At 51.5% G+C, this 27,520-nt stretch overlaps 56 non-coding genes across 56 annotated transcripts; 45 read left to right on the top strand and 11 right to left on the bottom strand.

The window, feature by feature from the left end:
* The first annotated feature begins 158 nt into the window (after positions 1–158).
* On the top strand, positions 159–231 carry Trnam-cau. Its single transcript has one exon. It is a non-coding gene; the product is annotated as a tRNA-Met (tRNA).
* A 456-nt stretch (positions 232–687) lies between these two features.
* Trnae-uuc lies at positions 688–759 on the top strand. The gene has a single exon. It is a non-coding gene; the product is annotated as a tRNA-Glu (tRNA).
* A 984-nt stretch (positions 760–1,743) lies between these two features.
* Trnag-ucc lies at positions 1,744–1,815 on the bottom strand. Its single transcript has one exon. It is a non-coding gene; the product is annotated as a tRNA-Gly (tRNA).
* A 336-nt stretch (positions 1,816–2,151) lies between these two features.
* On the top strand, positions 2,152–2,222 carry Trnag-gcc. The gene has a single exon. It is a non-coding gene; the product is annotated as a tRNA-Gly (tRNA).
* Positions 2,223–2,517: 295 nt separating this feature from the next.
* On the top strand, positions 2,518–2,590 carry Trnam-cau. The gene has a single exon. It is a non-coding gene; the product is annotated as a tRNA-Met (tRNA).
* Positions 2,591–3,046: 456 nt separating this feature from the next.
* Positions 3,047–3,118, top strand: Trnae-uuc. Its single transcript has one exon. It is a non-coding gene; the product is annotated as a tRNA-Glu (tRNA).
* Positions 3,119–3,347: 229 nt separating this feature from the next.
* Trnai-aau lies at positions 3,348–3,421 on the top strand. Its single transcript has one exon. It is a non-coding gene; the product is annotated as a tRNA-Ile (tRNA).
* A 752-nt stretch (positions 3,422–4,173) lies between these two features.
* Trnag-ucc lies at positions 4,174–4,245 on the bottom strand. The gene has a single exon. It is a non-coding gene; the product is annotated as a tRNA-Gly (tRNA).
* Positions 4,246–4,581: 336 nt separating this feature from the next.
* Trnag-gcc lies at positions 4,582–4,652 on the top strand. Its single transcript has one exon. It is a non-coding gene; the product is annotated as a tRNA-Gly (tRNA).
* A 295-nt stretch (positions 4,653–4,947) lies between these two features.
* Positions 4,948–5,020, top strand: Trnam-cau. The gene has a single exon. It is a non-coding gene; the product is annotated as a tRNA-Met (tRNA).
* Positions 5,021–5,476: 456 nt separating this feature from the next.
* Trnae-uuc lies at positions 5,477–5,548 on the top strand. Its single transcript has one exon. It is a non-coding gene; the product is annotated as a tRNA-Glu (tRNA).
* A 229-nt stretch (positions 5,549–5,777) lies between these two features.
* Trnai-aau lies at positions 5,778–5,851 on the top strand. The gene has a single exon. It is a non-coding gene; the product is annotated as a tRNA-Ile (tRNA).
* Positions 5,852–6,603: 752 nt separating this feature from the next.
* On the bottom strand, positions 6,604–6,675 carry Trnag-ucc. Its single transcript has one exon. It is a non-coding gene; the product is annotated as a tRNA-Gly (tRNA).
* A 336-nt stretch (positions 6,676–7,011) lies between these two features.
* Trnag-gcc lies at positions 7,012–7,082 on the top strand. Its single transcript has one exon. It is a non-coding gene; the product is annotated as a tRNA-Gly (tRNA).
* A 295-nt stretch (positions 7,083–7,377) lies between these two features.
* On the top strand, positions 7,378–7,450 carry Trnam-cau. Its single transcript has one exon. It is a non-coding gene; the product is annotated as a tRNA-Met (tRNA).
* A 456-nt stretch (positions 7,451–7,906) lies between these two features.
* On the top strand, positions 7,907–7,978 carry Trnae-uuc. The gene has a single exon. It is a non-coding gene; the product is annotated as a tRNA-Glu (tRNA).
* A 229-nt stretch (positions 7,979–8,207) lies between these two features.
* Positions 8,208–8,281, top strand: Trnai-aau. Its single transcript has one exon. It is a non-coding gene; the product is annotated as a tRNA-Ile (tRNA).
* Positions 8,282–9,033: 752 nt separating this feature from the next.
* On the bottom strand, positions 9,034–9,105 carry Trnag-ucc. The gene has a single exon. It is a non-coding gene; the product is annotated as a tRNA-Gly (tRNA).
* A 336-nt stretch (positions 9,106–9,441) lies between these two features.
* Positions 9,442–9,512, top strand: Trnag-gcc. Its single transcript has one exon. It is a non-coding gene; the product is annotated as a tRNA-Gly (tRNA).
* Positions 9,513–9,807: 295 nt separating this feature from the next.
* On the top strand, positions 9,808–9,880 carry Trnam-cau. The gene has a single exon. It is a non-coding gene; the product is annotated as a tRNA-Met (tRNA).
* Positions 9,881–10,336: 456 nt separating this feature from the next.
* Positions 10,337–10,408, top strand: Trnae-uuc. Its single transcript has one exon. It is a non-coding gene; the product is annotated as a tRNA-Glu (tRNA).
* A 229-nt stretch (positions 10,409–10,637) lies between these two features.
* On the top strand, positions 10,638–10,711 carry Trnai-aau. The gene has a single exon. It is a non-coding gene; the product is annotated as a tRNA-Ile (tRNA).
* Positions 10,712–11,463: 752 nt separating this feature from the next.
* On the bottom strand, positions 11,464–11,535 carry Trnag-ucc. Its single transcript has one exon. It is a non-coding gene; the product is annotated as a tRNA-Gly (tRNA).
* A 336-nt stretch (positions 11,536–11,871) lies between these two features.
* Positions 11,872–11,942, top strand: Trnag-gcc. The gene has a single exon. It is a non-coding gene; the product is annotated as a tRNA-Gly (tRNA).
* Positions 11,943–12,237: 295 nt separating this feature from the next.
* Trnam-cau lies at positions 12,238–12,310 on the top strand. Its single transcript has one exon. It is a non-coding gene; the product is annotated as a tRNA-Met (tRNA).
* A 456-nt stretch (positions 12,311–12,766) lies between these two features.
* Trnae-uuc lies at positions 12,767–12,838 on the top strand. Its single transcript has one exon. It is a non-coding gene; the product is annotated as a tRNA-Glu (tRNA).
* A 229-nt stretch (positions 12,839–13,067) lies between these two features.
* Positions 13,068–13,141, top strand: Trnai-aau. The gene has a single exon. It is a non-coding gene; the product is annotated as a tRNA-Ile (tRNA).
* A 750-nt stretch (positions 13,142–13,891) lies between these two features.
* Positions 13,892–13,963, bottom strand: Trnag-ucc. Its single transcript has one exon. It is a non-coding gene; the product is annotated as a tRNA-Gly (tRNA).
* A 336-nt stretch (positions 13,964–14,299) lies between these two features.
* Trnag-gcc lies at positions 14,300–14,370 on the top strand. The gene has a single exon. It is a non-coding gene; the product is annotated as a tRNA-Gly (tRNA).
* Positions 14,371–14,665: 295 nt separating this feature from the next.
* Positions 14,666–14,738, top strand: Trnam-cau. The gene has a single exon. It is a non-coding gene; the product is annotated as a tRNA-Met (tRNA).
* Positions 14,739–15,194: 456 nt separating this feature from the next.
* Trnae-uuc lies at positions 15,195–15,266 on the top strand. Its single transcript has one exon. It is a non-coding gene; the product is annotated as a tRNA-Glu (tRNA).
* Positions 15,267–15,495: 229 nt separating this feature from the next.
* Positions 15,496–15,569, top strand: Trnai-aau. Its single transcript has one exon. It is a non-coding gene; the product is annotated as a tRNA-Ile (tRNA).
* A 752-nt stretch (positions 15,570–16,321) lies between these two features.
* Trnag-ucc lies at positions 16,322–16,393 on the bottom strand. The gene has a single exon. It is a non-coding gene; the product is annotated as a tRNA-Gly (tRNA).
* Positions 16,394–16,729: 336 nt separating this feature from the next.
* Positions 16,730–16,800, top strand: Trnag-gcc. Its single transcript has one exon. It is a non-coding gene; the product is annotated as a tRNA-Gly (tRNA).
* A 295-nt stretch (positions 16,801–17,095) lies between these two features.
* On the top strand, positions 17,096–17,168 carry Trnam-cau. Its single transcript has one exon. It is a non-coding gene; the product is annotated as a tRNA-Met (tRNA).
* Positions 17,169–17,624: 456 nt separating this feature from the next.
* Positions 17,625–17,696, top strand: Trnae-uuc. The gene has a single exon. It is a non-coding gene; the product is annotated as a tRNA-Glu (tRNA).
* Positions 17,697–17,925: 229 nt separating this feature from the next.
* Trnai-aau lies at positions 17,926–17,999 on the top strand. The gene has a single exon. It is a non-coding gene; the product is annotated as a tRNA-Ile (tRNA).
* A 752-nt stretch (positions 18,000–18,751) lies between these two features.
* On the bottom strand, positions 18,752–18,823 carry Trnag-ucc. The gene has a single exon. It is a non-coding gene; the product is annotated as a tRNA-Gly (tRNA).
* Positions 18,824–19,159: 336 nt separating this feature from the next.
* On the top strand, positions 19,160–19,230 carry Trnag-gcc. The gene has a single exon. It is a non-coding gene; the product is annotated as a tRNA-Gly (tRNA).
* A 295-nt stretch (positions 19,231–19,525) lies between these two features.
* Positions 19,526–19,598, top strand: Trnam-cau. Its single transcript has one exon. It is a non-coding gene; the product is annotated as a tRNA-Met (tRNA).
* Positions 19,599–20,054: 456 nt separating this feature from the next.
* Trnae-uuc lies at positions 20,055–20,126 on the top strand. The gene has a single exon. It is a non-coding gene; the product is annotated as a tRNA-Glu (tRNA).
* Positions 20,127–20,355: 229 nt separating this feature from the next.
* On the top strand, positions 20,356–20,429 carry Trnai-aau. The gene has a single exon. It is a non-coding gene; the product is annotated as a tRNA-Ile (tRNA).
* A 750-nt stretch (positions 20,430–21,179) lies between these two features.
* On the bottom strand, positions 21,180–21,251 carry Trnag-ucc. Its single transcript has one exon. It is a non-coding gene; the product is annotated as a tRNA-Gly (tRNA).
* Positions 21,252–21,587: 336 nt separating this feature from the next.
* On the top strand, positions 21,588–21,658 carry Trnag-gcc. Its single transcript has one exon. It is a non-coding gene; the product is annotated as a tRNA-Gly (tRNA).
* A 295-nt stretch (positions 21,659–21,953) lies between these two features.
* Trnam-cau lies at positions 21,954–22,026 on the top strand. The gene has a single exon. It is a non-coding gene; the product is annotated as a tRNA-Met (tRNA).
* A 456-nt stretch (positions 22,027–22,482) lies between these two features.
* Positions 22,483–22,554, top strand: Trnae-uuc. The gene has a single exon. It is a non-coding gene; the product is annotated as a tRNA-Glu (tRNA).
* A 229-nt stretch (positions 22,555–22,783) lies between these two features.
* Positions 22,784–22,857, top strand: Trnai-aau. The gene has a single exon. It is a non-coding gene; the product is annotated as a tRNA-Ile (tRNA).
* Positions 22,858–23,608: 751 nt separating this feature from the next.
* On the bottom strand, positions 23,609–23,680 carry Trnag-ucc. The gene has a single exon. It is a non-coding gene; the product is annotated as a tRNA-Gly (tRNA).
* A 336-nt stretch (positions 23,681–24,016) lies between these two features.
* Positions 24,017–24,087, top strand: Trnag-gcc. Its single transcript has one exon. It is a non-coding gene; the product is annotated as a tRNA-Gly (tRNA).
* Positions 24,088–24,382: 295 nt separating this feature from the next.
* Positions 24,383–24,455, top strand: Trnam-cau. The gene has a single exon. It is a non-coding gene; the product is annotated as a tRNA-Met (tRNA).
* Positions 24,456–24,911: 456 nt separating this feature from the next.
* Positions 24,912–24,983, top strand: Trnae-uuc. Its single transcript has one exon. It is a non-coding gene; the product is annotated as a tRNA-Glu (tRNA).
* A 229-nt stretch (positions 24,984–25,212) lies between these two features.
* Trnai-aau lies at positions 25,213–25,286 on the top strand. The gene has a single exon. It is a non-coding gene; the product is annotated as a tRNA-Ile (tRNA).
* Positions 25,287–26,037: 751 nt separating this feature from the next.
* On the bottom strand, positions 26,038–26,109 carry Trnag-ucc. Its single transcript has one exon. It is a non-coding gene; the product is annotated as a tRNA-Gly (tRNA).
* Positions 26,110–26,445: 336 nt separating this feature from the next.
* Trnag-gcc lies at positions 26,446–26,516 on the top strand. Its single transcript has one exon. It is a non-coding gene; the product is annotated as a tRNA-Gly (tRNA).
* Positions 26,517–26,811: 295 nt separating this feature from the next.
* Trnam-cau lies at positions 26,812–26,884 on the top strand. Its single transcript has one exon. It is a non-coding gene; the product is annotated as a tRNA-Met (tRNA).
* Positions 26,885–27,340: 456 nt separating this feature from the next.
* Trnae-uuc lies at positions 27,341–27,412 on the top strand. The gene has a single exon. It is a non-coding gene; the product is annotated as a tRNA-Glu (tRNA).
* The last annotated feature ends 108 nt before the right edge of the window (positions 27,413–27,520 follow it).

Raw genomic sequence — 27,520 nt, 5'->3', positions numbered from 1 at the left:
TGCGCTATTGTACATACTGGCGTCGGCCTAGCATCGCAAGTTGCCTGTCGCGCCGGGAATGCACGTGTAGCAACAGAAAAAAATGAGCCAGGAAGTGCAGACTCTCTACCACTGGTATTTGGTACTTACCGAGATTCCAGAAGGCCTGGCGATCACCTGCCTCGGTAGCGCAGTAGGCAGCGCGTAAGTCTCATAATCTTAAGGTCGTGAGTTCGATCCTCACCCGGGGCATTTAATTTACTTTCGTCCACAGCTAAATCGACGGCTCTGGGGTTTGCGAAGGAGCAAAACACTTTGTACTTTGTTATCCTCAAGGCTTCAACGACTCAGCGTGATAATGTTTACTTCCCGTTATTACTACTTGCAGTTCTTATGTGAAATTTTCAAGGAAAAAAGTACTAGTAATAATACTGAATTTCGTACGATATAACGTGTAAAGTCACACAATGTATGACCTGCTGTACGATGACAGGCAGCAGGTATTTACTTGCGAAATAAGTAAATAAATATTACTACTTACAGCTTTGCTTTTCCTCCTACCGCTGTAACAACGAGGCATAAAGCAATGAATTGTGACTTTTGCCATGCGCGCCTCGCCATGGGCGCGCGAAAAGATGCTCGCAAACAGGGAAAGTGCGACACGGAAAGCGGGTGGACCGGGTGTAAACCCCGAGTAAAACTTGCGCGTCCGGTGTGGTCTAGTGGCTAGGATACCTGGCTTTCACCCAGGAGGCCCGGGTTCGATTCCCGGTACCGGAACGGAATTTTTCGGCAAAAGTCACGACAAGTTTTGACCCTGCGAAAGGCTGTTTCACGTCCTCCTCGCATTATAGCTACTGGTTCATAAACGTCAGCTGAAAACAGTCGAGAGAAACGGGCACGCAATGAAATTACTACGAGCAGCGGAATAAAGGAAGAAGAGACGCTGGTCCACTGTTAGAGCGTCGTGCTAATAACGCGAAGGTCGTGGGTTCGATCCCCCCACGGGCCACTACGATTTCACTCTTTCAAAAAGGCAACGCCGATTTCGGCGGGGAAGTATGGTAACAAAGAAGTCGTCACATTGTGTGGGAGCTGATAGGGGACCAGAACGCGACTTGTCGGGACGCGCTAAAACACTTCACTGGTCACAGCACGGTGAACACAAAGTTTCTCGTCCGATCACCGCTACTGCGCGAAGCTGGGCGTTGTCAGTGCTTGGGCGGGTGACCGCCTGCGAACACAGGGCACTGCCGACGGTTTCAATTCGTATTACTCTTTCCTCTTCGGTTTCGGAGCTGCAGCGCTATTCGGTCAAGGGCACTGGCGCCACGTTTTGCCTCTCGGTATGCCAAGTCGCGCCGTGCGGCCACAGTGAAATGAAGGAGCGTGTTGTAAAATTTTCAACAAAGAAAAAAAAAAAAAAAAAAGAAATGTACTAGTAATAAAACTGAATTTGTCTGACAGAACATGTAACATCAGACAATACATGATAACAGGCAGCAGGTATTTACTTGAGGCATAAGTAATGTGGTGGCCGCCTCGCCATACCTCTCTCAGTCGTTTCGCGTGCTTGTCCTCTTGATATAGGCCGATTGGAGAGCGTCAGCTCTCGCGTCAGCTGAGCAAAGTCGAGACAAGTCGAGACTCAAGGGGAATCGACGCACACACTATAGGGTGGCATGAAAGCGAGTAAGAGGGGGAAAGAAACATTAATTTAAAGACGCGTGGCAAAAGTACTCATACGCAAAAGTAAAAGCCGGCTGCGGTGGCCGGGAATCGAACCCGGATCAACTGCTTGGAAGGCAACTATGCTGACCATTACACCACCACCGCACGGTTTCCGTCCGCGCACGCCGCGCTGTGTCTGCTTCCCGCCTGTCGGCGGCGGCTCAAGGTGGTCGTAGCTGTAGGCGCATTACGGGGTAGGCGAGCGCATCCAGACAGCGTCTCTACGCACATTTCGCGTCCTTTGGCAAGAGTCGTCGCGTGCGTGCGCCGCAAGAGTACTTAGGCGATCGCGTTCGGGCGTCATTTTTAAGCAGTGCAGTGCAGTTCAGGATTCAGCGTGTGTAGCATTCTCTCGAGAGGATGCGACGGCGCTGGACGGCAGTCCCACTTTCCCCTCAGACGTCTGCCGCGGAAAGCACCAGGAAGCTGTGAACTAGCTGAGCATCGGTGGTTCAGTGGTAGAATGCTCGCCTGCCACGCGGGCGGCCCGGGTTCGATTCCCGGCCGATGCATCATTTTGTTTTTTCTCCGATAGTGGTGCTGCGTGTCTTTCGCACTCGAACTGCGTGAGCCATGAGAATGAACCGCGGGATTTCCGTGTGGGAATAACCAAACATGCAGCGCGCACGACTGCTCGTTTGGACTGTTGTGCGCTATTGTACATACTGGCGTCGGCCTAGCATCGCAAGTTGCCTGTCGCGCCGGGAATGCACGTGTAGCAACAGAAAAAAATGAGCCAGGAAGTGCAGACTCTCTACCACTGGTATTTGGTACTTACCGAGATTCCAGAAGGCCTGGCGATCACCTGCCTCGGTAGCGCAGTAGGCAGCGCGTAAGTCTCATAATCTTAAGGTCGTGAGTTCGATCCTCACCCGGGGCATTTAATTTACTTTCGTCCACAGCTAAATCGACGGCTCTGGGGTTTGCGAAGGAGCAAAACACTTTGTACTTTGTTATCCTCAAGGCTTCAACGACTCAGCGTGATAATGTTTACTTCCCGTTATTACTACTTGCAGTTCTTATGTGAAATTTTCAAGGAAAAAAGTACTAGTAATAATACTGAATTTCGTACGATATAACGTGTAAAGTCACACAATGTATGACCTGCTGTACGATGACAGGCAGCAGGTATTTACTTGCGAAATAAGTAAATAAATATTACTACTTACAGCTTTGCTTTTCCTCCTACCGCTGTAACAACGAGGCATAAAGCAATGAATTGTGACTTTTGCCATGCGCGCCTCGCCATGGGCGCGCGAAAAGATGCTCGCAAACAGGGAAAGTGCGACACGGAAAGCGGGTGGACCGGGTGTAAACCCCGAGTAAAACTTGCGCGTCCGGTGTGGTCTAGTGGCTAGGATACCTGGCTTTCACCCAGGAGGCCCGGGTTCGATTCCCGGTACCGGAACGGAATTTTTCGGCAAAAGTCACGACAAGTTTTGACCCTGCGAAAGGCTGTTTCACGTCCTCCTCGCATTATAGCTACTGGTTCATAAACGTCAGCTGAAAACAGTCGAGAGAAACGGGCACGCAATGAAATTACTACGAGCAGCGGAATAAAGGAAGAAGAGACGCTGGTCCACTGTTGGACTGCTACCATAGAAATGTTACATGGCAATACGCAGAGCAATTCCCGAGGCCCGTTAGCTCAGTCGGTTAGAGCGTCGTGCTAATAACGCGAAGGTCGTGGGTTCGATCCCCCCACGGGCCACTACGATTTCACTCTTTCAAAAAGGCAACGCCGATTTCGGCGGGGAAGTATGGTAACAAAGAAGTCGTCACATTGTGTGGGAGCTGATAGGGGACCAGAACGCGACTTGTCGGGACGCGCTAAAACACTTCACTGGTCACAGCACGGTGAACACAAAGTTTCTCGTCCGATCACCGCTACTGCGCGAAGCTGGGCGTTGTCAGTGCTTGGGCGGGTGACCGCCTGCGAACACAGGGCACTGCCGACGGTTTCAATTCGTATTACTCTTTCCTCTTCGGTTTCGGAGCTGCAGCGCTATTCGGTCAAGGGCACTGGCGCCACGTTTTGCCTCTCGGTATGCCAAGTCGCGCCGTGCGGCCACAGTGAAATGAAGGAGCGTGTTGTAAAATTTTCAACAAAGAAAAAAAAAAAAAAAAAAGAAATGTACTAGTAATAAAACTGAATTTGTCTGACAGAACATGTAACATCAGACAATACATGATAACAGGCAGCAGGTATTTACTTGAGGCATAAGTAATGTGGTGGCCGCCTCGCCATACCTCTCTCAGTCGTTTCGCGTGCTTGTCCTCTTGATATAGGCCGATTGGAGAGCGTCAGCTCTCGCGTCAGCTGAGCAAAGTCGAGACAAGTCGAGACTCAAGGGGAATCGACGCACACACTATAGGGTGGCATGAAAGCGAGTAAGAGGGGGAAAGAAACATTAATTTAAAGACGCGTGGCAAAAGTACTCATACGCAAAAGTAAAAGCCGGCTGCGGTGGCCGGGAATCGAACCCGGATCAACTGCTTGGAAGGCAACTATGCTGACCATTACACCACCACCGCACGGTTTCCGTCCGCGCACGCCGCGCTGTGTCTGCTTCCCGCCTGTCGGCGGCGGCTCAAGGTGGTCGTAGCTGTAGGCGCATTACGGGGTAGGCGAGCGCATCCAGACAGCGTCTCTACGCACATTTCGCGTCCTTTGGCAAGAGTCGTCGCGTGCGTGCGCCGCAAGAGTACTTAGGCGATCGCGTTCGGGCGTCATTTTTAAGCAGTGCAGTGCAGTTCAGGATTCAGCGTGTGTAGCATTCTCTCGAGAGGATGCGACGGCGCTGGACGGCAGTCCCACTTTCCCCTCAGACGTCTGCCGCGGAAAGCACCAGGAAGCTGTGAACTAGCTGAGCATCGGTGGTTCAGTGGTAGAATGCTCGCCTGCCACGCGGGCGGCCCGGGTTCGATTCCCGGCCGATGCATCATTTTGTTTTTTCTCCGATAGTGGTGCTGCGTGTCTTTCGCACTCGAACTGCGTGAGCCATGAGAATGAACCGCGGGATTTCCGTGTGGGAATAACCAAACATGCAGCGCGCACGACTGCTCGTTTGGACTGTTGTGCGCTATTGTACATACTGGCGTCGGCCTAGCATCGCAAGTTGCCTGTCGCGCCGGGAATGCACGTGTAGCAACAGAAAAAAATGAGCCAGGAAGTGCAGACTCTCTACCACTGGTATTTGGTACTTACCGAGATTCCAGAAGGCCTGGCGATCACCTGCCTCGGTAGCGCAGTAGGCAGCGCGTAAGTCTCATAATCTTAAGGTCGTGAGTTCGATCCTCACCCGGGGCATTTAATTTACTTTCGTCCACAGCTAAATCGACGGCTCTGGGGTTTGCGAAGGAGCAAAACACTTTGTACTTTGTTATCCTCAAGGCTTCAACGACTCAGCGTGATAATGTTTACTTCCCGTTATTACTACTTGCAGTTCTTATGTGAAATTTTCAAGGAAAAAAGTACTAGTAATAATACTGAATTTCGTACGATATAACGTGTAAAGTCACACAATGTATGACCTGCTGTACGATGACAGGCAGCAGGTATTTACTTGCGAAATAAGTAAATAAATATTACTACTTACAGCTTTGCTTTTCCTCCTACCGCTGTAACAACGAGGCATAAAGCAATGAATTGTGACTTTTGCCATGCGCGCCTCGCCATGGGCGCGCGAAAAGATGCTCGCAAACAGGGAAAGTGCGACACGGAAAGCGGGTGGACCGGGTGTAAACCCCGAGTAAAACTTGCGCGTCCGGTGTGGTCTAGTGGCTAGGATACCTGGCTTTCACCCAGGAGGCCCGGGTTCGATTCCCGGTACCGGAACGGAATTTTTCGGCAAAAGTCACGACAAGTTTTGACCCTGCGAAAGGCTGTTTCACGTCCTCCTCGCATTATAGCTACTGGTTCATAAACGTCAGCTGAAAACAGTCGAGAGAAACGGGCACGCAATGAAATTACTACGAGCAGCGGAATAAAGGAAGAAGAGACGCTGGTCCACTGTTGGACTGCTACCATAGAAATGTTACATGGCAATACGCAGAGCAATTCCCGAGGCCCGTTAGCTCAGTCGGTTAGAGCGTCGTGCTAATAACGCGAAGGTCGTGGGTTCGATCCCCCCACGGGCCACTACGATTTCACTCTTTCAAAAAGGCAACGCCGATTTCGGCGGGGAAGTATGGTAACAAAGAAGTCGTCACATTGTGTGGGAGCTGATAGGGGACCAGAACGCGACTTGTCGGGACGCGCTAAAACACTTCACTGGTCACAGCACGGTGAACACAAAGTTTCTCGTCCGATCACCGCTACTGCGCGAAGCTGGGCGTTGTCAGTGCTTGGGCGGGTGACCGCCTGCGAACACAGGGCACTGCCGACGGTTTCAATTCGTATTACTCTTTCCTCTTCGGTTTCGGAGCTGCAGCGCTATTCGGTCAAGGGCACTGGCGCCACGTTTTGCCTCTCGGTATGCCAAGTCGCGCCGTGCGGCCACAGTGAAATGAAGGAGCGTGTTGTAAAATTTTCAACAAAGAAAAAAAAAAAAAAAAAAGAAATGTACTAGTAATAAAACTGAATTTGTCTGACAGAACATGTAACATCAGACAATACATGATAACAGGCAGCAGGTATTTACTTGAGGCATAAGTAATGTGGTGGCCGCCTCGCCATACCTCTCTCAGTCGTTTCGCGTGCTTGTCCTCTTGATATAGGCCGATTGGAGAGCGTCAGCTCTCGCGTCAGCTGAGCAAAGTCGAGACAAGTCGAGACTCAAGGGGAATCGACGCACACACTATAGGGTGGCATGAAAGCGAGTAAGAGGGGGAAAGAAACATTAATTTAAAGACGCGTGGCAAAAGTACTCATACGCAAAAGTAAAAGCCGGCTGCGGTGGCCGGGAATCGAACCCGGATCAACTGCTTGGAAGGCAACTATGCTGACCATTACACCACCACCGCACGGTTTCCGTCCGCGCACGCCGCGCTGTGTCTGCTTCCCGCCTGTCGGCGGCGGCTCAAGGTGGTCGTAGCTGTAGGCGCATTACGGGGTAGGCGAGCGCATCCAGACAGCGTCTCTACGCACATTTCGCGTCCTTTGGCAAGAGTCGTCGCGTGCGTGCGCCGCAAGAGTACTTAGGCGATCGCGTTCGGGCGTCATTTTTAAGCAGTGCAGTGCAGTTCAGGATTCAGCGTGTGTAGCATTCTCTCGAGAGGATGCGACGGCGCTGGACGGCAGTCCCACTTTCCCCTCAGACGTCTGCCGCGGAAAGCACCAGGAAGCTGTGAACTAGCTGAGCATCGGTGGTTCAGTGGTAGAATGCTCGCCTGCCACGCGGGCGGCCCGGGTTCGATTCCCGGCCGATGCATCATTTTGTTTTTTCTCCGATAGTGGTGCTGCGTGTCTTTCGCACTCGAACTGCGTGAGCCATGAGAATGAACCGCGGGATTTCCGTGTGGGAATAACCAAACATGCAGCGCGCACGACTGCTCGTTTGGACTGTTGTGCGCTATTGTACATACTGGCGTCGGCCTAGCATCGCAAGTTGCCTGTCGCGCCGGGAATGCACGTGTAGCAACAGAAAAAAATGAGCCAGGAAGTGCAGACTCTCTACCACTGGTATTTGGTACTTACCGAGATTCCAGAAGGCCTGGCGATCACCTGCCTCGGTAGCGCAGTAGGCAGCGCGTAAGTCTCATAATCTTAAGGTCGTGAGTTCGATCCTCACCCGGGGCATTTAATTTACTTTCGTCCACAGCTAAATCGACGGCTCTGGGGTTTGCGAAGGAGCAAAACACTTTGTACTTTGTTATCCTCAAGGCTTCAACGACTCAGCGTGATAATGTTTACTTCCCGTTATTACTACTTGCAGTTCTTATGTGAAATTTTCAAGGAAAAAAGTACTAGTAATAATACTGAATTTCGTACGATATAACGTGTAAAGTCACACAATGTATGACCTGCTGTACGATGACAGGCAGCAGGTATTTACTTGCGAAATAAGTAAATAAATATTACTACTTACAGCTTTGCTTTTCCTCCTACCGCTGTAACAACGAGGCATAAAGCAATGAATTGTGACTTTTGCCATGCGCGCCTCGCCATGGGCGCGCGAAAAGATGCTCGCAAACAGGGAAAGTGCGACACGGAAAGCGGGTGGACCGGGTGTAAACCCCGAGTAAAACTTGCGCGTCCGGTGTGGTCTAGTGGCTAGGATACCTGGCTTTCACCCAGGAGGCCCGGGTTCGATTCCCGGTACCGGAACGGAATTTTTCGGCAAAAGTCACGACAAGTTTTGACCCTGCGAAAGGCTGTTTCACGTCCTCCTCGCATTATAGCTACTGGTTCATAAACGTCAGCTGAAAACAGTCGAGAGAAACGGGCACGCAATGAAATTACTACGAGCAGCGGAATAAAGGAAGAAGAGACGCTGGTCCACTGTTGGACTGCTACCATAGAAATGTTACATGGCAATACGCAGAGCAATTCCCGAGGCCCGTTAGCTCAGTCGGTTAGAGCGTCGTGCTAATAACGCGAAGGTCGTGGGTTCGATCCCCCCACGGGCCACTACGATTTCACTCTTTCAAAAAGGCAACGCCGATTTCGGCGGGGAAGTATGGTAACAAAGAAGTCGTCACATTGTGTGGGAGCTGATAGGGGACCAGAACGCGACTTGTCGGGACGCGCTAAAACACTTCACTGGTCACAGCACGGTGAACACAAAGTTTCTCGTCCGATCACCGCTACTGCGCGAAGCTGGGCGTTGTCAGTGCTTGGGCGGGTGACCGCCTGCGAACACAGGGCACTGCCGACGGTTTCAATTCGTATTACTCTTTCCTCTTCGGTTTCGGAGCTGCAGCGCTATTCGGTCAAGGGCACTGGCGCCACGTTTTGCCTCTCGGTATGCCAAGTCGCGCCGTGCGGCCACAGTGAAATGAAGGAGCGTGTTGTAAAATTTTCAACAAAGAAAAAAAAAAAAAAAAAAGAAATGTACTAGTAATAAAACTGAATTTGTCTGACAGAACATGTAACATCAGACAATACATGATAACAGGCAGCAGGTATTTACTTGAGGCATAAGTAATGTGGTGGCCGCCTCGCCATACCTCTCTCAGTCGTTTCGCGTGCTTGTCCTCTTGATATAGGCCGATTGGAGAGCGTCAGCTCTCGCGTCAGCTGAGCAAAGTCGAGACAAGTCGAGACTCAAGGGGAATCGACGCACACACTATAGGGTGGCATGAAAGCGAGTAAGAGGGGGAAAGAAACATTAATTTAAAGACGCGTGGCAAAAGTACTCATACGCAAAAGTAAAAGCCGGCTGCGGTGGCCGGGAATCGAACCCGGATCAACTGCTTGGAAGGCAACTATGCTGACCATTACACCACCACCGCACGGTTTCCGTCCGCGCACGCCGCGCTGTGTCTGCTTCCCGCCTGTCGGCGGCGGCTCAAGGTGGTCGTAGCTGTAGGCGCATTACGGGGTAGGCGAGCGCATCCAGACAGCGTCTCTACGCACATTTCGCGTCCTTTGGCAAGAGTCGTCGCGTGCGTGCGCCGCAAGAGTACTTAGGCGATCGCGTTCGGGCGTCATTTTTAAGCAGTGCAGTGCAGTTCAGGATTCAGCGTGTGTAGCATTCTCTCGAGAGGATGCGACGGCGCTGGACGGCAGTCCCACTTTCCCCTCAGACGTCTGCCGCGGAAAGCACCAGGAAGCTGTGAACTAGCTGAGCATCGGTGGTTCAGTGGTAGAATGCTCGCCTGCCACGCGGGCGGCCCGGGTTCGATTCCCGGCCGATGCATCATTTTGTTTTTTCTCCGATAGTGGTGCTGCGTGTCTTTCGCACTCGAACTGCGTGAGCCATGAGAATGAACCGCGGGATTTCCGTGTGGGAATAACCAAACATGCAGCGCGCACGACTGCTCGTTTGGACTGTTGTGCGCTATTGTACATACTGGCGTCGGCCTAGCATCGCAAGTTGCCTGTCGCGCCGGGAATGCACGTGTAGCAACAGAAAAAAATGAGCCAGGAAGTGCAGACTCTCTACCACTGGTATTTGGTACTTACCGAGATTCCAGAAGGCCTGGCGATCACCTGCCTCGGTAGCGCAGTAGGCAGCGCGTAAGTCTCATAATCTTAAGGTCGTGAGTTCGATCCTCACCCGGGGCATTTAATTTACTTTCGTCCACAGCTAAATCGACGGCTCTGGGGTTTGCGAAGGAGCAAAACACTTTGTACTTTGTTATCCTCAAGGCTTCAACGACTCAGCGTGATAATGTTTACTTCCCGTTATTACTACTTGCAGTTCTTATGTGAAATTTTCAAGGAAAAAAGTACTAGTAATAATACTGAATTTCGTACGATATAACGTGTAAAGTCACACAATGTATGACCTGCTGTACGATGACAGGCAGCAGGTATTTACTTGCGAAATAAGTAAATAAATATTACTACTTACAGCTTTGCTTTTCCTCCTACCGCTGTAACAACGAGGCATAAAGCAATGAATTGTGACTTTTGCCATGCGCGCCTCGCCATGGGCGCGCGAAAAGATGCTCGCAAACAGGGAAAGTGCGACACGGAAAGCGGGTGGACCGGGTGTAAACCCCGAGTAAAACTTGCGCGTCCGGTGTGGTCTAGTGGCTAGGATACCTGGCTTTCACCCAGGAGGCCCGGGTTCGATTCCCGGTACCGGAACGGAATTTTTCGGCAAAAGTCACGACAAGTTTTGACCCTGCGAAAGGCTGTTTCACGTCCTCCTCGCATTATAGCTACTGGTTCATAAACGTCAGCTGAAAACAGTCGAGAGAAACGGGCACGCAATGAAATTACTACGAGCAGCGGAATAAAGGAAGAAGAGACGCTGGTCCACTGTTGGACTGCTACCATAGAAATGTTACATGGCAATACGCAGAGCAATTCCCGAGGCCCGTTAGCTCAGTCGGTTAGAGCGTCGTGCTAATAACGCGAAGGTCGTGGGTTCGATCCCCCCACGGGCCACTACGATTTCACTCTTTCAAAAAGGCAACGCCGATTTCGGCGGGGAAGTATGGTAACAAAGAAGTCGTCACATTGTGTGGGAGCTGATAGGGGACCAGAACGCGACTTGTCGGGACGCGCTAAAACACTTCACTGGTCACAGCACGGTGAACACAAAGTTTCTCGTCCGATCACCGCTACTGCGCGAAGCTGGGCGTTGTCAGTGCTTGGGCGGGTGACCGCCTGCGAACACAGGGCACTGCCGACGGTTTCAATTCGTATTACTCTTTCCTCTTCGGTTTCGGAGCTGCAGCGCTATTCGGTCAAGGGCACTGGCGCCACGTTTTGCCTCTCGGTATGCCAAGTCGCGCCGTGCGGCCACAGTGAAATGAAGGAGCGTGTTGTAAAATTTTCAACAAAGAAAAAAAAAAAAAAAAAAGAAATGTACTAGTAATAAAACTGAATTTGTCTGACAGAACATGTAACATCAGACAATACATGATAACAGGCAGCAGGTATTTACTTGAGGCATAAGTAATGTGGTGGCCGCCTCGCCATACCTCTCTCAGTCGTTTCGCGTGCTTGTCCTCTTGATATAGGCCGATTGGAGAGCGTCAGCTCTCGCGTCAGCTGAGCAAAGTCGAGACAAGTCGAGACTCAAGGGGAATCGACGCACACACTATAGGGTGGCATGAAAGCGAGTAAGAGGGGGAAAGAAACATTAATTTAAAGACGCGTGGCAAAAGTACTCATACGCAAAAGTAAAAGCCGGCTGCGGTGGCCGGGAATCGAACCCGGATCAACTGCTTGGAAGGCAACTATGCTGACCATTACACCACCACCGCACGGTTTCCGTCCGCGCACGCCGCGCTGTGTCTGCTTCCCGCCTGTCGGCGGCGGCTCAAGGTGGTCGTAGCTGTAGGCGCATTACGGGGTAGGCGAGCGCATCCAGACAGCGTCTCTACGCACATTTCGCGTCCTTTGGCAAGAGTCGTCGCGTGCGTGCGCCGCAAGAGTACTTAGGCGATCGCGTTCGGGCGTCATTTTTAAGCAGTGCAGTGCAGTTCAGGATTCAGCGTGTGTAGCATTCTCTCGAGAGGATGCGACGGCGCTGGACGGCAGTCCCACTTTCCCCTCAGACGTCTGCCGCGGAAAGCACCAGGAAGCTGTGAACTAGCTGAGCATCGGTGGTTCAGTGGTAGAATGCTCGCCTGCCACGCGGGCGGCCCGGGTTCGATTCCCGGCCGATGCATCATTTTGTTTTTTCTCCGATAGTGGTGCTGCGTGTCTTTCGCACTCGAACTGCGTGAGCCATGAGAATGAACCGCGGGATTTCCGTGTGGGAATAACCAAACATGCAGCGCGCACGACTGCTCGTTTGGACTGTTGTGCGCTATTGTACATACTGGCGTCGGCCTAGCATCGCAAGTTGCCTGTCGCGCCGGGAATGCACGTGTAGCAACAGAAAAAAATGAGCCAGGAAGTGCAGACTCTCTACCACTGGTATTTGGTACTTACCGAGATTCCAGAAGGCCTGGCGATCACCTGCCTCGGTAGCGCAGTAGGCAGCGCGTAAGTCTCATAATCTTAAGGTCGTGAGTTCGATCCTCACCCGGGGCATTTAATTTACTTTCGTCCACAGCTAAATCGACGGCTCTGGGGTTTGCGAAGGAGCAAAACACTTTGTACTTTGTTATCCTCAAGGCTTCAACGACTCAGCGTGATAATGTTTACTTCCCGTTATTACTACTTGCAGTTCTTATGTGAAATTTTCAAGGAAAAAAGTACTAGTAATAATACTGAATTTCGTACGATATAACGTGTAAAGTCACACAATGTATGACCTGCTGTACGATGACAGGCAGCAGGTATTTACTTGCGAAATAAGTAAATAAATATTACTACTTACAGCTTTGCTTTTCCTCCTACCGCTGTAACAACGAGGCATAAAGCAATGAATTGTGACTTTTGCCATGCGCGCCTCGCCATGGGCGCGCGAAAAGATGCTCGCAAACAGGGAAAGTGCGACACGGAAAGCGGGTGGACCGGGTGTAAACCCCGAGTAAAACTTGCGCGTCCGGTGTGGTCTAGTGGCTAGGATACCTGGCTTTCACCCAGGAGGCCCGGGTTCGATTCCCGGTACCGGAACGGAATTTTTCGGCAAAAGTCACGACAAGTTTTGACCCTGCGAAAGGCTGTTTCACGTCCTCCTCGCATTATAGCTACTGGTTCATAAACGTCAGCTGAAAACAGTCGAGAGAAACGGGCACGCAATGAAATTACTACGAGCAGCGGAATAAAGGAAGAAGAGACGCTGGTCCACTGTTGGACTGCTACCATAGAAATGTTACATGGCAATACGCAGAGCAATTCCCGAGGCCCGTTAGCTCAGTCGGTTAGAGCGTCGTGCTAATAACGCGAAGGTCGTGGGTTCGATCCCCCCACGGGCCACTACGATTTCACTCTTTCAAAAAGGCAACGCCGATTTCGGCGGGGAAGTATGGTAACAAAGAAGTCGTCACATTGTGTGGGAGCTGATAGGGGACCAGAACGCGACTTGTCGGGACGCGCTAAAACACTTCACTGGTCACAGCACGGTGAACACAAAGTTTCTCGTCCGATCACCGCTACTGCGCGAAGCTGGGCGTTGTCAGTGCTTGGGCGGGTGACCGCCTGCGAACACAGGGCACTGCCGACGGTTTCAATTCGTATTACTCTTTCCTCTTCGGTTTCGGAGCTGCAGCGCTATTCGGTCAAGGGCACTGGCGCCACGTTTTGCCTCTCGGTATGCCAAGTCGCGCCGTGCGGCCACAGTGAAATGAAGGAGCGTGTTGTAAAATTTTCAACAAAGAAAAAAAAAAAAAAAAGAAATGTACTAGTAATAAAACTGAATTTGTCTGACAGAACATGTAACATCAGACAATACATGATAACAGGCAGCAGGTATTTACTTGAGGCATAAGTAATGTGGTGGCCGCCTCGCCATACCTCTCTCAGTCGTTTCGCGTGCTTGTCCTCTTGATATAGGCCGATTGGAGAGCGTCAGCTCTCGCGTCAGCTGAGCAAAGTCGAGACAAGTCGAGACTCAAGGGGAATCGACGCACACACTATAGGGTGGCATGAAAGCGAGTAAGAGGGGGAAAGAAACATTAATTTAAAGACGCGTGGCAAAAGTACTCATACGCAAAAGTAAAAGCCGGCTGCGGTGGCCGGGAATCGAACCCGGATCAACTGCTTGGAAGGCAACTATGCTGACCATTACACCACCACCGCACGGTTTCCGTCCGCGCACGCCGCGCTGTGTCTGCTTCCCGCCTGTCGGCGGCGGCTCAAGGTGGTCGTAGCTGTAGGCGCATTACGGGGTAGGCGAGCGCATCCAGACAGCGTCTCTACGCACATTTCGCGTCCTTTGGCAAGAGTCGTCGCGTGCGTGCGCCGCAAGAGTACTTAGGCGATCGCGTTCGGGCGTCATTTTTAAGCAGTGCAGTGCAGTTCAGGATTCAGCGTGTGTAGCATTCTCTCGAGAGGATGCGACGGCGCTGGACGGCAGTCCCACTTTCCCCTCAGACGTCTGCCGCGGAAAGCACCAGGAAGCTGTGAACTAGCTGAGCATCGGTGGTTCAGTGGTAGAATGCTCGCCTGCCACGCGGGCGGCCCGGGTTCGATTCCCGGCCGATGCATCATTTTGTTTTTTCTCCGATAGTGGTGCTGCGTGTCTTTCGCACTCGAACTGCGTGAGCCATGAGAATGAACCGCGGGATTTCCGTGTGGGAATAACCAAACATGCAGCGCGCACGACTGCTCGTTTGGACTGTTGTGCGCTATTGTACATACTGGCGTCGGCCTAGCATCGCAAGTTGCCTGTCGCGCCGGGAATGCACGTGTAGCAACAGAAAAAAATGAGCCAGGAAGTGCAGACTCTCTACCACTGGTATTTGGTACTTACCGAGATTCCAGAAGGCCTGGCGATCACCTGCCTCGGTAGCGCAGTAGGCAGCGCGTAAGTCTCATAATCTTAAGGTCGTGAGTTCGATCCTCACCCGGGGCATTTAATTTACTTTCGTCCACAGCTAAATCGACGGCTCTGGGGTTTGCGAAGGAGCAAAACACTTTGTACTTTGTTATCCTCAAGGCTTCAACGACTCAGCGTGATAATGTTTACTTCCCGTTATTACTACTTGCAGTTCTTATGTGAAATTTTCAAGGAAAAAAGTACTAGTAATAATACTGAATTTCGTACGATATAACGTGTAAAGTCACACAATGTATGACCTGCTGTACGATGACAGGCAGCAGGTATTTACTTGCGAAATAAGTAAATAAATATTACTACTTACAGCTTTGCTTTTCCTCCTACCGCTGTAACAACGAGGCATAAAGCAATGAATTGTGACTTTTGCCATGCGCGCCTCGCCATGGGCGCGCGAAAAGATGCTCGCAAACAGGGAAAGTGCGACACGGAAAGCGGGTGGACCGGGTGTAAACCCCGAGTAAAACTTGCGCGTCCGGTGTGGTCTAGTGGCTAGGATACCTGGCTTTCACCCAGGAGGCCCGGGTTCGATTCCCGGTACCGGAACGGAATTTTTCGGCAAAAGTCACGACAAGTTTTGACCCTGCGAAAGGCTGTTTCACGTCCTCCTCGCATTATAGCTACTGGTTCATAAACGTCAGCTGAAAACAGTCGAGAGAAACGGGCACGCAATGAAATTACTACGAGCAGCGGAATAAAGGAAGAAGAGACGCTGGTCCACTGTTGGACTGCTACCATAGAAATGTTACATGGCAATACGCAGAGCAATTCCCGAGGCCCGTTAGCTCAGTCGGTTAGAGCGTCGTGCTAATAACGCGAAGGTCGTGGGTTCGATCCCCCCACGGGCCACTACGATTTCACTCTTTCAAAAAGGCAACGCCGATTTCGGCGGGGAAGTATGGTAACAAAGAAGTCGTCACATTGTGTGGGAGCTGATAGGGGACCAGAACGCGACTTGTCGGGACGCGCTAAAACACTTCACTGGTCACAGCACGGTGAACACAAAGTTTCTCGTCCGATCACCGCTACTGCGCGAAGCTGGGCGTTGTCAGTGCTTGGGCGGGTGACCGCCTGCGAACACAGGGCACTGCCGACGGTTTCAATTCGTATTACTCTTTCCTCTTCGGTTTCGGAGCTGCAGCGCTATTCGGTCAAGGGCACTGGCGCCACGTTTTGCCTCTCGGTATGCCAAGTCGCGCCGTGCGGCCACAGTGAAATGAAGGAGCGTGTTGTAAAATTTTCAACAAAGAAAAAAAAAAAAAAAAAAGAAATGTACTAGTAATAAAACTGAATTTGTCTGACAGAACATGTAACATCAGACAATACATGATAACAGGCAGCAGGTATTTACTTGAGGCATAAGTAATGTGGTGGCCGCCTCGCCATACCTCTCTCAGTCGTTTCGCGTGCTTGTCCTCTTGATATAGGCCGATTGGAGAGCGTCAGCTCTCGCGTCAGCTGAGCAAAGTCGAGACAAGTCGAGACTCAAGGGGAATCGACGCACACACTATAGGGTGGCATGAAAGCGAGTAAGAGGGGGAAAGAAACATTAATTTAAAGACGCGTGGCAAAAGTACTCATACGCAAAAGTAAAAGCCGGCTGCGGTGGCCGGGAATCGAACCCGGATCAACTGCTTGGAAGGCAACTATGCTGACCATTACACCACCACCGCACGGTTTCCGTCCGCGCACGCCGCGCTGTGTCTGCTTCCCGCCTGTCGGCGGCGGCTCAAGGTGGTCGTAGCTGTAGGCGCATTACGGGGTAGGCGAGCGCATCCAGACAGCGTCTCTACGCACATTTCGCGTCCTTTGGCAAGAGTCGTCGCGTGCGTGCGCCGCAAGAGTACTTAGGCGATCGCGTTCGGGCGTCATTTTTAAGCAGTGCAGTGCAGTTCAGGATTCAGCGTGTGTAGCATTCTCTCGAGAGGATGCGACGGCGCTGGACGGCAGTCCCACTTTCCCCTCAGACGTCTGCCGCGGAAAGCACCAGGAAGCTGTGAACTAGCTGAGCATCGGTGGTTCAGTGGTAGAATGCTCGCCTGCCACGCGGGCGGCCCGGGTTCGATTCCCGGCCGATGCATCATTTTGTTTTTTCTCCGATAGTGGTGCTGCGTGTCTTTCGCACTCGAACTGCGTGAGCCATGAGAATGAACCGCGGGATTTCCGTGTGGGAATAACCAAACATGCAGCGCGCACGACTGCTCGTTTGGACTGTTGTGCGCTATTGTACATACTGGCGTCGGCCTAGCATCGCAAGTTGCCTGTCGCGCCGGGAATGCACGTGTAGCAACAGAAAAAAATGAGCCAGGAAGTGCAGACTCTCTACCACTGGTATTTGGTACTTACCGAGATTCCAGAAGGCCTGGCGATCACCTGCCTCGGTAGCGCAGTAGGCAGCGCGTAAGTCTCATAATCTTAAGGTCGTGAGTTCGATCCTCACCCGGGGCATTTAATTTACTTTCGTCCACAGCTAAATCGACGGCTCTGGGGTTTGCGAAGGAGCAAAACACTTTGTACTTTGTTATCCTCAAGGCTTCAACGACTCAGCGTGATAATGTTTACTTCCCGTTATTACTACTTGCAGTTCTTATGTGAAATTTTCAAGGAAAAAAGTACTAGTAATAATACTGAATTTCGTACGATATAACGTGTAAAGTCACACAATGTATGACCTGCTGTACGATGACAGGCAGCAGGTATTTACTTGCGAAATAAGTAAATAAATATTACTACTTACAGCTTTGCTTTTCCTCCTACCGCTGTAACAACGAGGCATAAAGCAATGAATTGTGACTTTTGCCATGCGCGCCTCGCCATGGGCGCGCGAAAAGATGCTCGCAAACAGGGAAAGTGCGACACGGAAAGCGGGTGGACCGGGTGTAAACCCCGAGTAAAACTTGCGCGTCCGGTGTGGTCTAGTGGCTAGGATACCTGGCTTTCACCCAGGAGGCCCGGGTTCGATTCCCGGTACCGGAACGGAATTTTTCGGCAAAAGTCACGACAAGTTTTGACCCTGCGAAAGGCTGTTTCACGTCCTCCTCGCATTATAGCTACTGGTTCATAAACGTCAGCTGAAAACAGTCGAGAGAAACGGGCACGCAATGAAATTACTACGAGCAGCGGAATAAAGGAAGAAGAGACGCTGGTCCACTGTTGGACTGCTACCATAGAAATGTTACATGGCAATACGCAGAGCAATTCCCGAGGCCCGTTAGCTCAGTCGGTTAGAGCGTCGTGCTAATAACGCGAAGGTCGTGGGTTCGATCCCCCCACGGGCCACTACGATTTCACTCTTTCAAAAAGGCAACGCCGATTTCGGCGGGGAAGTATGGTAACAAAGAAGTCGTCACATTGTGTGGGAGCTGATAGGGGACCAGAACGCGACTTGTCGGGACGCGCTAAAACACTTCACTGGTCACAGCACGGTGAACACAAAGTTTCTCGTCCGATCACCGCTACTGCGCGAAGCTGGGCGTTGTCAGTGCTTGGGCGGGTGACCGCCTGCGAACACAGGGCACTGCCGACGGTTTCAATTCGTATTACTCTTTCCTCTTCGGTTTCGGAGCTGCAGCGCTATTCGGTCAAGGGCACTGGCGCCACGTTTTGCCTCTCGGTATGCCAAGTCGCGCCGTGCGGCCACAGTGAAATGAAGGAGCGTGTTGTAAAATTTTCAACAAAGAAAAAAAAAAAAAAAAAAGAAATGTACTAGTAATAAAACTGAATTTGTCTGACAGAACATGTAACATCAGACAATACATGATAACAGGCAGCAGGTATTTACTTGAGGCATAAGTAATGTGGTGGCCGCCTCGCCATACCTCTCTCAGTCGTTTCGCGTGCTTGTCCTCTTGATATAGGCCGATTGGAGAGCGTCAGCTCTCGCGTCAGCTGAGCAAAGTCGAGACAAGTCGAGACTCAAGGGGAATCGACGCACACACTATAGGGTGGCATGAAAGCGAGTAAGAGGGGGAAAGAAACATTAATTTAAAGACGCGTGGCAAAAGTACTCATACGCAAAAGTAAAAGCCGGCTGCGGTGGCCGGGAATCGAACCCGGATCAACTGCTTGGAAGGCAACTATGCTGACCATTACACCACCACCGCACGGTTTCCGTCCGCGCACGCCGCGCTGTGTCTGCTTCCCGCCTGTCGGCGGCGGCTCAAGGTGGTCGTAGCTGTAGGCGCATTACGGGGTAGGCGAGCGCATCCAGACAGCGTCTCTACGCACATTTCGCGTCCTTTGGCAAGAGTCGTCGCGTGCGTGCGCCGCAAGAGTACTTAGGCGATCGCGTTCGGGCGTCATTTTTAAGCAGTGCAGTGCAGTTCAGGATTCAGCGTGTGTAGCATTCTCTCGAGAGGATGCGACGGCGCTGGACGGCAGTCCCACTTTCCCCTCAGACGTCTGCCGCGGAAAGCACCAGGAAGCTGTGAACTAGCTGAGCATCGGTGGTTCAGTGGTAGAATGCTCGCCTGCCACGCGGGCGGCCCGGGTTCGATTCCCGGCCGATGCATCATTTTGTTTTTTCTCCGATAGTGGTGCTGCGTGTCTTTCGCACTCGAACTGCGTGAGCCATGAGAATGAACCGCGGGATTTCCGTGTGGGAATAACCAAACATGCAGCGCGCACGACTGCTCGTTTGGACTGTTGTGCGCTATTGTACATACTGGCGTCGGCCTAGCATCGCAAGTTGCCTGTCGCGCCGGGAATGCACGTGTAGCAACAGAAAAAAATGAGCCAGGAAGTGCAGACTCTCTACCACTGGTATTTGGTACTTACCGAGATTCCAGAAGGCCTGGCGATCACCTGCCTCGGTAGCGCAGTAGGCAGCGCGTAAGTCTCATAATCTTAAGGTCGTGAGTTCGATCCTCACCCGGGGCATTTAATTTACTTTCGTCCACAGCTAAATCGACGGCTCTGGGGTTTGCGAAGGAGCAAAACACTTTGTACTTTGTTATCCTCAAGGCTTCAACGACTCAGCGTGATAATGTTTACTTCCCGTTATTACTACTTGCAGTTCTTATGTGAAATTTTCAAGGAAAAAAGTACTAGTAATAATACTGAATTTCGTACGATATAACGTGTAAAGTCACACAATGTATGACCTGCTGTACGATGACAGGCAGCAGGTATTTACTTGCGAAATAAGTAAATAAATATTACTACTTACAGCTTTGCTTTTCCTCCTACCGCTGTAACAACGAGGCATAAAGCAATGAATTGTGACTTTTGCCATGCGCGCCTCGCCATGGGCGCGCGAAAAGATGCTCGCAAACAGGGAAAGTGCGACACGGAAAGCGGGTGGACCGGGTGTAAACCCCGAGTAAAACTTGCGCGTCCGGTGTGGTCTAGTGGCTAGGATACCTGGCTTTCACCCAGGAGGCCCGGGTTCGATTCCCGGTACCGGAACGGAATTTTTCGGCAAAAGTCACGACAAGTTTTGACCCTGCGAAAGGCTGTTTCACGTCCTCCTCGCATTATAGCTACTGGTTCATAAACGTCAGCTGAAAACAGTCGAGAGAAACGGGCACGCAATGAAATTACTACGAGCAGCGGAATAAAGGAAGAAGAGACGCTGGTCCACTGTTGGACTGCTACCATAGAAATGTTACATGGCAATACGCAGAGCAATTCCCGAGGCCCGTTAGCTCAGTCGGTTAGAGCGTCGTGCTAATAACGCGAAGGTCGTGGGTTCGATCCCCCCACGGGCCACTACGATTTCACTCTTTCAAAAAGGCAACGCCGATTTCGGCGGGGAAGTATGGTAACAAAGAAGTCGTCACATTGTGTGGGAGCTGATAGGGGACCAGAACGCGACTTGTCGGGACGCGCTAAAACACTTCACTGGTCACAGCACGGTGAACACAAAGTTTCTCGTCCGATCACCGCTACTGCGCGAAGCTGGGCGTTGTCAGTGCTTGGGCGGGTGACCGCCTGCGAACACAGGGCACTGCCGACGGTTTCAATTCGTATTACTCTTTCCTCTTCGGTTTCGGAGCTGCAGCGCTATTCGGTCAAGGGCACTGGCGCCACGTTTTGCCTCTCGGTATGCCAAGTCGCGCCGTGCGGCCACAGTGAAATGAAGGAGCGTGTTGTAAAATTTTCAACAAAGAAAAAAAAAAAAAAAAGAAATGTACTAGTAATAAAACTGAATTTGTCTGACAGAACATGTAACATCAGACAATACATGATAACAGGCAGCAGGTATTTACTTGAGGCATAAGTAATGTGGTGGCCGCCTCGCCATACCTCTCTCAGTCGTTTCGCGTGCTTGTCCTCTTGATATAGGCCGATTGGAGAGCGTCAGCTCTCGCGTCAGCTGAGCAAAGTCGAGACAAGTCGAGACTCAAGGGGAATCGACGCACACACTATAGGGTGGCATGAAAGCGAGTAAGAGGGGGAAAGAAACATTAATTTAAAGACGCGTGGCAAAAGTACTCATACGCAAAAGTAAAAGCCGGCTGCGGTGGCCGGGAATCGAACCCGGATCAACTGCTTGGAAGGCAACTATGCTGACCATTACACCACCACCGCACGGTTTCCGTCCGCGCACGCCGCGCTGTGTCTGCTTCCCGCCTGTCGGCGGCGGCTCAAGGTGGTCGTAGCTGTAGGCGCATTACGGGGTAGGCGAGCGCATCCAGACAGCGTCTCTACGCACATTTCGCGTCCTTTGGCAAGAGTCGTCGCGTGCGTGCGCCGCAAGAGTACTTAGGCGATCGCGTTCGGGCGTCATTTTTAAGCAGTGCAGTGCAGTTCAGGATTCAGCGTGTGTAGCATTCTCTCGAGAGGATGCGACGGCGCTGGACGGCAGTCCCACTTTCCCCTCAGACGTCTGCCGCGGAAAGCACCAGGAAGCTGTGAACTAGCTGAGCATCGGTGGTTCAGTGGTAGAATGCTCGCCTGCCACGCGGGCGGCCCGGGTTCGATTCCCGGCCGATGCATCATTTTGTTTTTTCTCCGATAGTGGTGCTGCGTGTCTTTCGCACTCGAACTGCGTGAGCCATGAGAATGAACCGCGGGATTTCCGTGTGGGAATAACCAAACATGCAGCGCGCACGACTGCTCGTTTGGACTGTTGTGCGCTATTGTACATACTGGCGTCGGCCTAGCATCGCAAGTTGCCTGTCGCGCCGGGAATGCACGTGTAGCAACAGAAAAAAATGAGCCAGGAAGTGCAGACTCTCTACCACTGGTATTTGGTACTTACCGAGATTCCAGAAGGCCTGGCGATCACCTGCCTCGGTAGCGCAGTAGGCAGCGCGTAAGTCTCATAATCTTAAGGTCGTGAGTTCGATCCTCACCCGGGGCATTTAATTTACTTTCGTCCACAGCTAAATCGACGGCTCTGGGGTTTGCGAAGGAGCAAAACACTTTGTACTTTGTTATCCTCAAGGCTTCAACGACTCAGCGTGATAATGTTTACTTCCCGTTATTACTACTTGCAGTTCTTATGTGAAATTTTCAAGGAAAAAAGTACTAGTAATAATACTGAATTTCGTACGATATAACGTGTAAAGTCACACAATGTATGACCTGCTGTACGATGACAGGCAGCAGGTATTTACTTGCGAAATAAGTAAATAAATATTACTACTTACAGCTTTGCTTTTCCTCCTACCGCTGTAACAACGAGGCATAAAGCAATGAATTGTGACTTTTGCCATGCGCGCCTCGCCATGGGCGCGCGAAAAGATGCTCGCAAACAGGGAAAGTGCGACACGGAAAGCGGGTGGACCGGGTGTAAACCCCGAGTAAAACTTGCGCGTCCGGTGTGGTCTAGTGGCTAGGATACCTGGCTTTCACCCAGGAGGCCCGGGTTCGATTCCCGGTACCGGAACGGAATTTTTCGGCAAAAGTCACGACAAGTTTTGACCCTGCGAAAGGCTGTTTCACGTCCTCCTCGCATTATAGCTACTGGTTCATAAACGTCAGCTGAAAACAGTCGAGAGAAACGGGCACGCAATGAAATTACTACGAGCAGCGGAATAAAGGAAGAAGAGACGCTGGTCCACTGTTGGACTGCTACCATAGAAATGTTACATGGCAATACGCAGAGCAATTCCCGAGGCCCGTTAGCTCAGTCGGTTAGAGCGTCGTGCTAATAACGCGAAGGTCGTGGGTTCGATCCCCCCACGGGCCACTACGATTTCACTCTTTCAAAAAGGCAACGCCGATTTCGGCGGGGAAGTATGGTAACAAAGAAGTCGTCACATTGTGTGGGAGCTGATAGGGGACCAGAACGCGACTTGTCGGGACGCGCTAAAACACTTCACTGGTCACAGCACGGTGAACACAAAGTTTCTCGTCCGATCACCGCTACTGCGCGAAGCTGGGCGTTGTCAGTGCTTGGGCGGGTGACCGCCTGCGAACACAGGGCACTGCCGACGGTTTCAATTCGTATTACTCTTTCCTCTTCGGTTTCGGAGCTGCAGCGCTATTCGGTCAAGGGCACTGGCGCCACGTTTTGCCTCTCGGTATGCCAAGTCGCGCCGTGCGGCCACAGTGAAATGAAGGAGCGTGTTGTAAAATTTTCAACAAAGAAAAAAAAAAAAAAAAAGAAATGTACTAGTAATAAAACTGAATTTGTCTGACAGAACATGTAACATCAGACAATACATGATAACAGGCAGCAGGTATTTACTTGAGGCATAAGTAATGTGGTGGCCGCCTCGCCATACCTCTCTCAGTCGTTTCGCGTGCTTGTCCTCTTGATATAGGCCGATTGGAGAGCGTCAGCTCTCGCGTCAGCTGAGCAAAGTCGAGACAAGTCGAGACTCAAGGGGAATCGACGCACACACTATAGGGTGGCATGAAAGCGAGTAAGAGGGGGAAAGAAACATTAATTTAAAGACGCGTGGCAAAAGTACTCATACGCAAAAGTAAAAGCCGGCTGCGGTGGCCGGGAATCGAACCCGGATCAACTGCTTGGAAGGCAACTATGCTGACCATTACACCACCACCGCACGGTTTCCGTCCGCGCACGCCGCGCTGTGTCTGCTTCCCGCCTGTCGGCGGCGGCTCAAGGTGGTCGTAGCTGTAGGCGCATTACGGGGTAGGCGAGCGCATCCAGACAGCGTCTCTACGCACATTTCGCGTCCTTTGGCAAGAGTCGTCGCGTGCGTGCGCCGCAAGAGTACTTAGGCGATCGCGTTCGGGCGTCATTTTTAAGCAGTGCAGTGCAGTTCAGGATTCAGCGTGTGTAGCATTCTCTCGAGAGGATGCGACGGCGCTGGACGGCAGTCCCACTTTCCCCTCAGACGTCTGCCGCGGAAAGCACCAGGAAGCTGTGAACTAGCTGAGCATCGGTGGTTCAGTGGTAGAATGCTCGCCTGCCACGCGGGCGGCCCGGGTTCGATTCCCGGCCGATGCATCATTTTGTTTTTTCTCCGATAGTGGTGCTGCGTGTCTTTCGCACTCGAACTGCGTGAGCCATGAGAATGAACCGCGGGATTTCCGTGTGGGAATAACCAAACATGCAGCGCGCACGACTGCTCGTTTGGACTGTTGTGCGCTATTGTACATACTGGCGTCGGCCTAGCATCGCAAGTTGCCTGTCGCGCCGGGAATGCACGTGTAGCAACAGAAAAAAATGAGCCAGGAAGTGCAGACTCTCTACCACTGGTATTTGGTACTTACCGAGATTCCAGAAGGCCTGGCGATCACCTGCCTCGGTAGCGCAGTAGGCAGCGCGTAAGTCTCATAATCTTAAGGTCGTGAGTTCGATCCTCACCCGGGGCATTTAATTTACTTTCGTCCACAGCTAAATCGACGGCTCTGGGGTTTGCGAAGGAGCAAAACACTTTGTACTTTGTTATCCTCAAGGCTTCAACGACTCAGCGTGATAATGTTTACTTCCCGTTATTACTACTTGCAGTTCTTATGTGAAATTTTCAAGGAAAAAAGTACTAGTAATAATACTGAATTTCGTACGATATAACGTGTAAAGTCACACAATGTATGACCTGCTGTACGATGACAGGCAGCAGGTATTTACTTGCGAAATAAGTAAATAAATATTACTACTTACAGCTTTGCTTTTCCTCCTACCGCTGTAACAACGAGGCATAAAGCAATGAATTGTGACTTTTGCCATGCGCGCCTCGCCATGGGCGCGCGAAAAGATGCTCGCAAACAGGGAAAGTGCGACACGGAAAGCGGGTGGACCGGGTGTAAACCCCGAGTAAAACTTGCGCGTCCGGTGTGGTCTAGTGGCTAGGATACCTGGCTTTCACCCAGGAGGCCCGGGTTCGATTCCCGGTACCGGAACGGAATTTTTCGGCAAAAGTCACGACAAGTTTTGACCCTGCGAAAGGCTGTTTCACGTCCTCCTCGCATTATAGCTACTGGTTCATAAACGTCAGCTGAAAACAGTCGAGAGAAACGGGCACGCAATGAAATTACTACGAGCAGCGGAATAAAGGAAGAAGAGACGCTGGTCCACTGTTGGACTGCTACCATAGAAATGTTACATGGCAATACGCAGAGCAATTCCCGAGGCCCGTTAGCTCAGTCGGTTAGAGCGTCGTGCTAATAACGCGAAGGTCGTGGGTTCGATCCCCCCACGGGCCACTACGATTTCACTCTTTCAAAAAGGCAACGCCGATTTCGGCGGGGAAGTATGGTAACAAAGAAGTCGTCACATTGTGTGGGAGCTGATAGGGGACCAGAACGCGACTTGTCGGGACGCGCTAAAACACTTCACTGGTCACAGCACGGTGAACACAAAGTTTCTCGTCCGATCACCGCTACTGCGCGAAGCTGGGCGTTGTCAGTGCTTGGGCGGGTGACCGCCTGCGAACACAGGGCACTGCCGACGGTTTCAATTCGTATTACTCTTTCCTCTTCGGTTTCGGAGCTGCAGCGCTATTCGGTCAAGGGCACTGGCGCCACGTTTTGCCTCTCGGTATGCCAAGTCGCGCCGTGCGGCCACAGTGAAATGAAGGAGCGTGTTGTAAAATTTTCAACAAAGAAAAAAAAAAAAAAAAAGAAATGTACTAGTAATAAAACTGAATTTGTCTGACAGAACATGTAACATCAGACAATACATGATAACAGGCAGCAGGTATTTACTTGAGGCATAAGTAATGTGGTGGCCGCCTCGCCATACCTCTCTCAGTCGTTTCGCGTGCTTGTCCTCTTGATATAGGCCGATTGGAGAGCGTCAGCTCTCGCGTCAGCTGAGCAAAGTCGAGACAAGTCGAGACTCAAGGGGAATCGACGCACACACTATAGGGTGGCATGAAAGCGAGTAAGAGGGGGAAAGAAACATTAATTTAAAGACGCGTGGCAAAAGTACTCATACGCAAAAGTAAAAGCCGGCTGCGGTGGCCGGGAATCGAACCCGGATCAACTGCTTGGAAGGCAACTATGCTGACCATTACACCACCACCGCACGGTTTCCGTCCGCGCACGCCGCGCTGTGTCTGCTTCCCGCCTGTCGGCGGCGGCTCAAGGTGGTCGTAGCTGTAGGCGCATTACGGGGTAGGCGAGCGCATCCAGACAGCGTCTCTACGCACATTTCGCGTCCTTTGGCAAGAGTCGTCGCGTGCGTGCGCCGCAAGAGTACTTAGGCGATCGCGTTCGGGCGTCATTTTTAAGCAGTGCAGTGCAGTTCAGGATTCAGCGTGTGTAGCATTCTCTCGAGAGGATGCGACGGCGCTGGACGGCAGTCCCACTTTCCCCTCAGACGTCTGCCGCGGAAAGCACCAGGAAGCTGTGAACTAGCTGAGCATCGGTGGTTCAGTGGTAGAATGCTCGCCTGCCACGCGGGCGGCCCGGGTTCGATTCCCGGCCGATGCATCATTTTGTTTTTTCTCCGATAGTGGTGCTGCGTGTCTTTCGCACTCGAACTGCGTGAGCCATGAGAATGAACCGCGGGATTTCCGTGTGGGAATAACCAAACATGCAGCGCGCACGACTGCTCGTTTGGACTGTTGTGCGCTATTGTACATACTGGCGTCGGCCTAGCATCGCAAGTTGCCTGTCGCGCCGGGAATGCACGTGTAGCAACAGAAAAAAATGAGCCAGGAAGTGCAGACTCTCTACCACTGGTATTTGGTACTTACCGAGATTCCAGAAGGCCTGGCGATCACCTGCCTCGGTAGCGCAGTAGGCAGCGCGTAAGTCTCATAATCTTAAGGTCGTGAGTTCGATCCTCACCCGGGGCATTTAATTTACTTTCGTCCACAGCTAAATCGACGGCTCTGGGGTTTGCGAAGGAGCAAAACACTTTGTACTTTGTTATCCTCAAGGCTTCAACGACTCAGCGTGATAATGTTTACTTCCCGTTATTACTACTTGCAGTTCTTATGTGAAATTTTCAAGGAAAAAAGTACTAGTAATAATACTGAATTTCGTACGATATAACGTGTAAAGTCACACAATGTATGACCTGCTGTACGATGACAGGCAGCAGGTATTTACTTGCGAAATAAGTAAATAAATATTACTACTTACAGCTTTGCTTTTCCTCCTACCGCTGTAACAACGAGGCATAAAGCAATGAATTGTGACTTTTGCCATGCGCGCCTCGCCATGGGCGCGCGAAAAGATGCTCGCAAACAGGGAAAGTGCGACACGGAAAGCGGGTGGACCGGGTGTAAACCCCGAGTAAAACTTGCGCGTCCGGTGTGGTCTAGTGGCTAGGATACCTGGCTTTCACCCAGGAGGCCCGGGTTCGATTCCCGGTACCGGAACGGAATTTTTCGGCAAAAGTCACGACAAGTTTTGACCCTGCGAAAGGCTGTTTCACGTCCTCCTCGCATTATAGCTACTGGTTCATAAACGTCAGCTGAAAACAGTCG

This window comes from Schistocerca piceifrons, unplaced genomic scaffold (assembly GCF_021461385.2).
Source record: "Schistocerca piceifrons isolate TAMUIC-IGC-003096 unplaced genomic scaffold, iqSchPice1.1 HiC_scaffold_653, whole genome shotgun sequence".
Taxonomy (NCBI): domain Eukaryota; kingdom Metazoa; phylum Arthropoda; class Insecta; order Orthoptera; family Acrididae; genus Schistocerca; species Schistocerca piceifrons.
This window is presented reverse-complemented; position numbering and strand designations above follow the sequence as displayed.